The sequence below is a fragment of the Dermacentor andersoni genome, chromosome 3 (assembly GCF_023375885.2).
Source record: "Dermacentor andersoni chromosome 3, qqDerAnde1_hic_scaffold, whole genome shotgun sequence".
Lineage (NCBI taxonomy): Eukaryota > Metazoa > Arthropoda > Arachnida > Ixodida > Ixodidae > Dermacentor > Dermacentor andersoni.
In genome coordinates, this window is record NC_092816.1 from 108,188,697 (window position 1) to 108,196,275 (window position 7,579).

The window sequence follows — 7,579 nt, forward strand, 5'->3', positions numbered from 1 at the left end:
GGTTATTCGGATGGTCGGCGAGGGCTACACTCAGTGGCTGCAAAGTAGTCGGCGATCTCACGTTGTCGTTCACCTTGCATCCGACACAGTGCGTTGGCGATGAATACTCGTTGGTCCATTTCGCGGTATGGGCATCGGCACTACACGTGACCCACTTCTCCGCAGTGATAGGAGAGCGGGTGGTGGTCGGGGGCGTGCCAAATGTCAGTCTTCCTTTGAATACTGCGCGCGACGACTGGTTGGCGTGCTGGCGACGAAGGTGGTGAATGGCGGAACTGCGGTGTTACGGGCCTTGGCGCAGGCGCGGAGGGGGAATGAGATGGCGGGGTAGGGGGGTGTAGGTCATCGTTTCAGGTTCAGTTTGTGGTGATTGCGGCTTTCCTTCGTCAACTCCCAATGATCGCTGGATTTCTTTTCACACGACGTCAGCGATTGAGCCAACCTGAGGCTGCCATATTCGAAATATTCTCTGCAGCTCCTCGCGCAGAATTGCGAGACTGATGTCGCGTTTGTCGTCGGTGCCAGGTGCTTGGACCTTTTACTTCGGCGTGACCACTTGGTGATCATATTGTCTCGTGAGCATTTCCAGCGTCTTCTCCATGGCCGTGTCTTCAGAAGAAAATTTCGAGATGGTCTTCAGTGGGTTGCCAATTAGTCCGGCGAATGGGTCTTGTTTGAAAGCCCACTTCAAGAAATGGACTTTCTTTCTTTCTGACATATCACGGACATCAAGACGAAGCAAGGCGGTTCATCTGTTCGGAAAAGATAATGAATGTTTTGTTAGGTAGCTGTGTTCAACGTTCTAGAAGGACTTTAGACCTTTCTCTCCGTACGAGGCCCGTAAACGCCTACAGAAGGCGAACTGCGGAACAGGTCCCATGACCTAAAGTTTAACTCTCGATTCTCAAACCATGCCCAAGCGGAGTCATGCAAGGAGAAATAAACATGGCGCAGCTCGTTCTCGTAGTTCCAATTGTTGAATGTCGAGACTCTTTCGTAGGTCTCAAGCCAGGTTTCTGGGTTTTCAGTCTATGATCCTTGCAACGGCGGGGGCTCTCGTGGCTGTTGTATCCCGATGGGGGACGCTGGGACAGCCATTGGTGTTGTCGAGTTGACCACGATCTTCTTGGTCGTCTCGGGTAGAAGTCCGTGCTCCGAGGTAGGTTTTGTAGCCTTCGGCTTGCTCGATGGTCCGGGGTGGAGTTGGTGTGGTCTTTTGGTTGTTGGACTGGATCGTGGCTTTGCTGGGGCATCCGGTACGTGAACGCACAAGCACCTCCACCAGATGTCACGTAGCAGTGACGAGAAGGAACACATAAGCAATACTCTGAATGACGAAACTAATTTTATTTCGGTGAACCTGCGCCCATGAAAAGGAGGCTACACTCAAACCACACGACAGCGGCGAACACAGACGGCGATAGTCGAAATCCGATCTGCGGGTCAGCTTTTATGCAGTCATCTAAGATTCTCGAATAATCGCTAGTACCAGAAAGCTTCCAGAAAGCTTCCAGAAAGTTCTGAGCAATTGGGGTCTCGCTCACCAAGCAATCAAATTACACAAAGTTCAGTGACAACGGACAGCGGATAGAACCATCGATAACAATTGACGAACTTTCGGTACGTGCAGGCGTGTCGTGCGCTGATCGACATTTCTGAGACACTGTAAAGCGTATAAAAATAAGGAAATGATGCGGACCTTTCTGATTTGTGCATTTATGTGAATTGTACGGACTGGAGGCTGGTACAAATAGCCGAACATCAACAATGAGAAGAGTAATATTCGTTAACATGGTGTTACAGCTAGCTAGCTCATTAAAGCTAAAGCTGTCTTAACTGCTACCCTGAAGATAAGCTGAAGTGTGCTGAAATCTACTTTAGCTGGAGAAAGGCTGCAAGCCAATTTCAGGTTGATTGATATTGCAAACAAGTCCAATATCTTTGGCACACAATATCTCTGCCACATTTTTTTCAATGTTCATAAAGAACGATGGGCATGGAGCTCTTCCAGCAGGTTTCAAAGCAGCAAACGGTTCCAAAGTCATCTATGTTTGCAAGCTACTGTGTGTAAATGGCAAATCTTGTTTGAGTCAAGCGTTATTAACTCAAGCACAACTGCTTGAGCCCGTAGCTGGTGTAAAGAGATAACGCACGTTCATGAAACACACATATGTTCTGGAAGAAAAAAAATCTCAGCGCCCTTCCACTCTGTGAAGAAGCGTGACCAGCGAAGTTGTGTAAGGGCCCCTTAATGGCGAACTGAAACTCCGGCGCATGTTGGCCCGGTATTGCACTATCTTCGGGATCGGCCCACGAATGGGGATGGCTTAATGCCTGCTTCACCTCCACCACGGGTCGGCCCGGCACTCCACTATCTTCGGGATAAGCCCACGTATGGGGAGTGCTTAACGGCTGCTTCCCCTACACCGCGGGTCGCCCCGGTATTGCACTGTCTTCGGGATCGGCCCACGTATGAGGAGTGCTTAACGCCTAGGGTGCCTCGAGGCGCGTGCCAGCGCTTAGGGTGAGGACAGCCTTTGAACCACTGCACGCCGCCTCGACCTGTCTGCGCGCGCTCCCTCCGCCATTGCGTTGCCCGCACCGTCCTCGCCACGTTCCTGTACGGGCGTATGCGAAGCGCTGCCGCGCTTGCGCGGCGTTCTTCGACGTGGAATGCCTGTATGTTGCGTTCCCCAGTGCTCCAAGCATTCGCGGAATGGTTGGAGAATGTTTCATTTTGCAGCAGACCCAAAACGGAGACTTCTGTGGCTGGCGCTAGTCAAGCGTGACAAGTGGCGACCGACGAAATCCTCGTGTGTCGGCAAAATAAGTGCCGCATGTCAGTTCAATGCTACGTTAATTGCAATTTATCAATTTTGCTTATGGGTAGGTAGGTGTCGTTCAGTATTAGCATCGGTCGCATGTGCTATCTGTACTGTTGGCATTGTTCGGCGTAAAAAAAAGCTGCGCGAAAGAATAATAATGTACTCAAGTTGCACTACCGTGCAACACATGCATTTGCTTGCCGCATGTTTGTGTGCATCCGAGGTTGTACAATACAATGTTTCCGCGCGGGAATGCGTGCTAGGGGTACTTTTGCACCTTCCTTAAATTAAAGGTGCATTGTCTTTACAAACCAATAGCCGGCGAACTGGGTCGGCACCCAAACATCGCACAAGTTGAAAGGGCATCATGACAGTCATGGTTAGACATTCTACGGCAGTTATTGTGCAGCTGTGCTGTACGGGAACCAATGTTAATTCTCTGCCATTTTCTCGCGCTGCTTTTGACACGTATGATGGGTTTAGTAGCTTTCGCCGCCTGTTATCCCGAAGCGGCCTCCTATTTCATGAATTGCATAATTCAATGAATGGCATAAGCAGATTACTATATTGTTAAGGGCCGATTGAGATTCTCATTCGAGAAATTGGCCTCATTGTTTGCCTATTATGTTCTTATGATGTATTGTGTCATCGGTGTTCTTATTTTCGTGACGGAATCACGACGTTAATTCGAGTCTAATTCATCTGCAGGCTCCCTTCGAAGACAGCAGCTTCGAACAAGACCACGCGGACGGGTGCAAAAAGCTCAAGCTAAATGCTTTATCAACGCTGTTCCCATTCAAACGTAAGATGCCTCGTTACCTTGGGATTTTCTATAGTATTGCTTATTGCTTCATTATATGCTTTTAAAAAAGTGGTGTCCGGGAACGATTCACGCACACATATAATAATTTTTCTCGACGCGGCGTCAGGGAACGTTTCATGTCCACATATAATAATTTTTTGGGAGGCTTTCTGTTGTCTCGAGTGACCACTATTTTAGTGTAAATATCATGTGCATTATGTTTATTTATTCAACTGGTTGCAGAACTTCCTAAAGAGCCAAGGCCACCAAAGGAGCGAAGTGCACATGGGCCTGCATTGTTTAGTAACGACGCAGCCCCACAAGATTCATCACCAGAAAGGGAGGACACCGTTCCCTTAACTACGCAAGAACTTACACTTGTTGATACTTCGTCAGACAAAGTACCGTGGAGTACAGTAGTCAGCAGTGCTAATAGGAACTATCTTCGACTTCCGAGGATGTACGCCTTGAGTAAACTGCATCGGTTAGTGCAACTGATTCATTCGATTCTGAGCCAGCAGAGCTCAGAAAGAAGATTGCAGACCTTACAGCAGCCTACAATAGACTGAAAACACATCATGGCAAATCTAGGAACAATGTCAGAAACCTACAGGCGCAGGCTCGTAAGCTTCAGAAAAAGGCAACTAGCTTCTCACGAAACAGGAAGTTTTTAAAGGAGGACCAAATTCGTGCCCTTACCCAGAGCAACAATCAAGGCTGTTCGTGGTCAACGTGAACAGTTAAGCAAGGCCTACAAATTAAATTTGCATGTGGAACGGCCGTGTACGAAATGACCAGAAAGATGGGCTACCCTCTCCCATCAAGCAGAACGTTAGCGCGAAGAATTCAAGGCCTGAAGTTTCTCCCTGGTATCCTGCATGAAGTTTTCGACGTAATGAGGTGCAAAGGAAAGGGAATGGAGGATGCGGAGAAGGACTGCGTTCTCTTTCTTGATGATCCAGAGATAGTACCAAGATTTGAACTGGACCGCGGTGACGACGTGCTTCTGGGAGGAATGACGCTGCCCTCCTAGCCAGAGGAGCCAGCCAATCATTTTGTGGTGTTTATGTTTGGTGGAATGAACGAAAGGTGGAAGCAAGTGATAGCCTACAAATGCACTGGTAGGAATGTGGATGGCTCTGTATTGAGGTCCTACGTCCTGGAAATAGTTTATATACGCAGCCAGATTTCTCTAAGAATCCTTGTTGTCACATGTGAAATGGGCACAGCAAACCATGCTATGTGGCGAGAATTTGGCTTTTCCAGCCATCGTCACTCGGCTACTTAGTGCTCAATACCACACCGAGCTTTAGTAGGCAAGGGACGTTTCTTCATCTCGGACCCAACACATGCGCTTAAGAATTTGAGAGGATAGCTTCTAAGCTCTAAAATTTTCACACTCAGTGATGCAACGGTATGCCAAAATGAATTGGCGGCCTCGAAGGTGAAACTGGAGCACGTACAGGCCATCCTAGATTATGATGCTGCCCATGATCTCAAAGTAGCACCAAATTTATCAGAAGCCCACATTAGTGGTGCCCACTTCACCAAGATGTAAGTTCGAATCGCTGTCTGGCTCTTCCGTGAAGCCCCACCAGCTATTCGCTTCCTGATTAATGAAGGTGTGATCGAATCAGATCCCGAAACAACGGCAGGGCTCATGGACCTCGTTTCCAAGTAGTACGGCCTTATGTCATAGCGTCATCCCACGATGGCTCTAAGCCGCAGAGACATAACAAAATACCACGCGGCTTTGTACACTACGCATGGCAGCAGACACGATCACAGAACTCAAAATCGCCACTTGATCCCAGTTGAAGCCGTCACAAGTGGGAATCCTGATTGCGATAAGGGCAGTGATGGGTATGGATTCTTGGCAGTGATGGGTATGGATTCCTTCTCACGTACAGGCTGCCACAAGACTGCCTAGAAGACCTTTTTTCTGTGGTGCGGCTCATGAAACCAGTGCCGACTGCATATGACTTGAAGTGCGAACTCAGACTCGTCAGTGTCAGTCAATTTCTTCACACTCCGAGGTCAGCTAACTATGAACTCGATGACCGCGAATACCTTGTTGATACGCTTGCACAAGGCAAGAAGTAAATGTGCTCTAGGCGAAGTGAGAAAATAAATCACTCGGAAATTCTGTTTATTGAAGAGCACACGTCAACCGAATGTCGCCTCTTGTTCTACCTTGGGGGCTTTATCTTGAAAAAAATGTTTAAGTCTGTACCATGTGCGCCATGCAAAGCTGCTCTCCTTGGCAACCCTGATGATCAATATGCTTCCCTCACTGCACTAAAAGAATATGTCAGCGATGGGCGAAACCTCGCCTATCCAAGCAATGATGTCATGAAAACTCTGAAAAACCACGATGAACATTTTACCGCTGTTAATTCATGGTGCATCGACAAAGTTTTTACCATGAAGTCACCGCTTCGCCCTCTTATTGCATATCTTGAAGAAACCTTCTCTGAAGACATGCATGGCTCACAAAGAACGAATAAGCAAGATCTTGGTCGCTGCGTATCCCGGGTGAGGCTACGAATTCATCTGCGACGAATTCCAAGCACTCATCTCAGTGGCCACGGCAGCACGACTTGTGCAGGAGGGAGCCTTGCGTAAGCAAGGCGAACTCTGAAGTTCCCCAAATTTTTGCTCTGCCTGGAGTCCGCATATATGTGCATATGCCCATGTGCCATCCCACTGGTCTTATAAATAATGGTCTGCTATTTAACATTAATTAGTTATAGTAACATTACAAGTGGAATAACGGTTACGTTCTTATTAAAGCAATTTGGTAACTACCATCTGTGTGTTCATGAACAGTGAATAAAAATTTTTTGTTACTTGAATTTCGGGCTCGTTCATAAACATACAAATTGCATGGTTATACCTCAACGAACAGGTGAGAGCTTATATTCTATTACTGCTGCTGATAGGTTTTATTGCTTTGGAAACCAAGACGTTGGTGCATACATACACTCCGTCTGCTCATTTTCTTTTACTGAAGAATTTCACTTGCTTGCTTTGGCTTAGTTTATGAGGTTTTACGTTCCAAAGTGACTCAGGCTACGGGAGACGCCGTAGCGCAGGCCTCGGGAAATTTCGATTACCTGGGGTTCTTTAACGTGCTCGGACATCATACAGTACACAGATTTCTAGCATTTGACCCACGTCGAAATGCAACCGCCGCGGCCGGAATCGAACCAGCCTTCGACAGGTATTGCCTGACGCATTTCATGAACTTCATTATTACTCCATAGTTGGTATTAAACAAAAAGGAAATGAGCATATTTAAATGCCTACAATGGACAGCGGCGGGGTCGCAAATAAAATCTCAACCAAAACAACTCGCCTACGCAGTGTATTATGGCTTTTTTTATGTTTTTCTGCTCCGAGAGATAACATAGTGGGATGAGGGTGCCGATGGGCCTGCCAATTTGCGCTGCGGTTCGTGGAATATGCCCTCACCTCAGCTGCTGTTATCGAAATTGAACCTATCTCATAGTGTTTTGACGCTGTCTATCGCACACTCCGCAGCTTAGTCAACGGTGCTGTTTACCGCAATTGAGTTATCGTAAACCTCGGGCGCAGAGAAATTTTCAGGAATTGTTTTCACCTGCTTCTTTGGCAAGATGAGCGCTTGGAGCGAGTAGTTCAGTGAACAACACAATTTATTACGGTAGGCTGCCGTTTTGACGCCCCAGTGAGATCAGTGGATTAGCGACAGATTTCATACCGTCAGGATCGGTTTGATTCCCTGGTACTCCCCATTACGTTACCGACGCATGTCGTGCATACACGCTTCCCCCTTTGCTGTTCGACATCGTTGGCTTTCGCTACTGTTGTTCCTTTACGTTAACAAAAAGCCTTTTCCGACAAACATTTAGAATGTATTTCTATCCATGCGAAAGTGAAATGCGCAATCACTTTCCCTATTTTTGTCAGT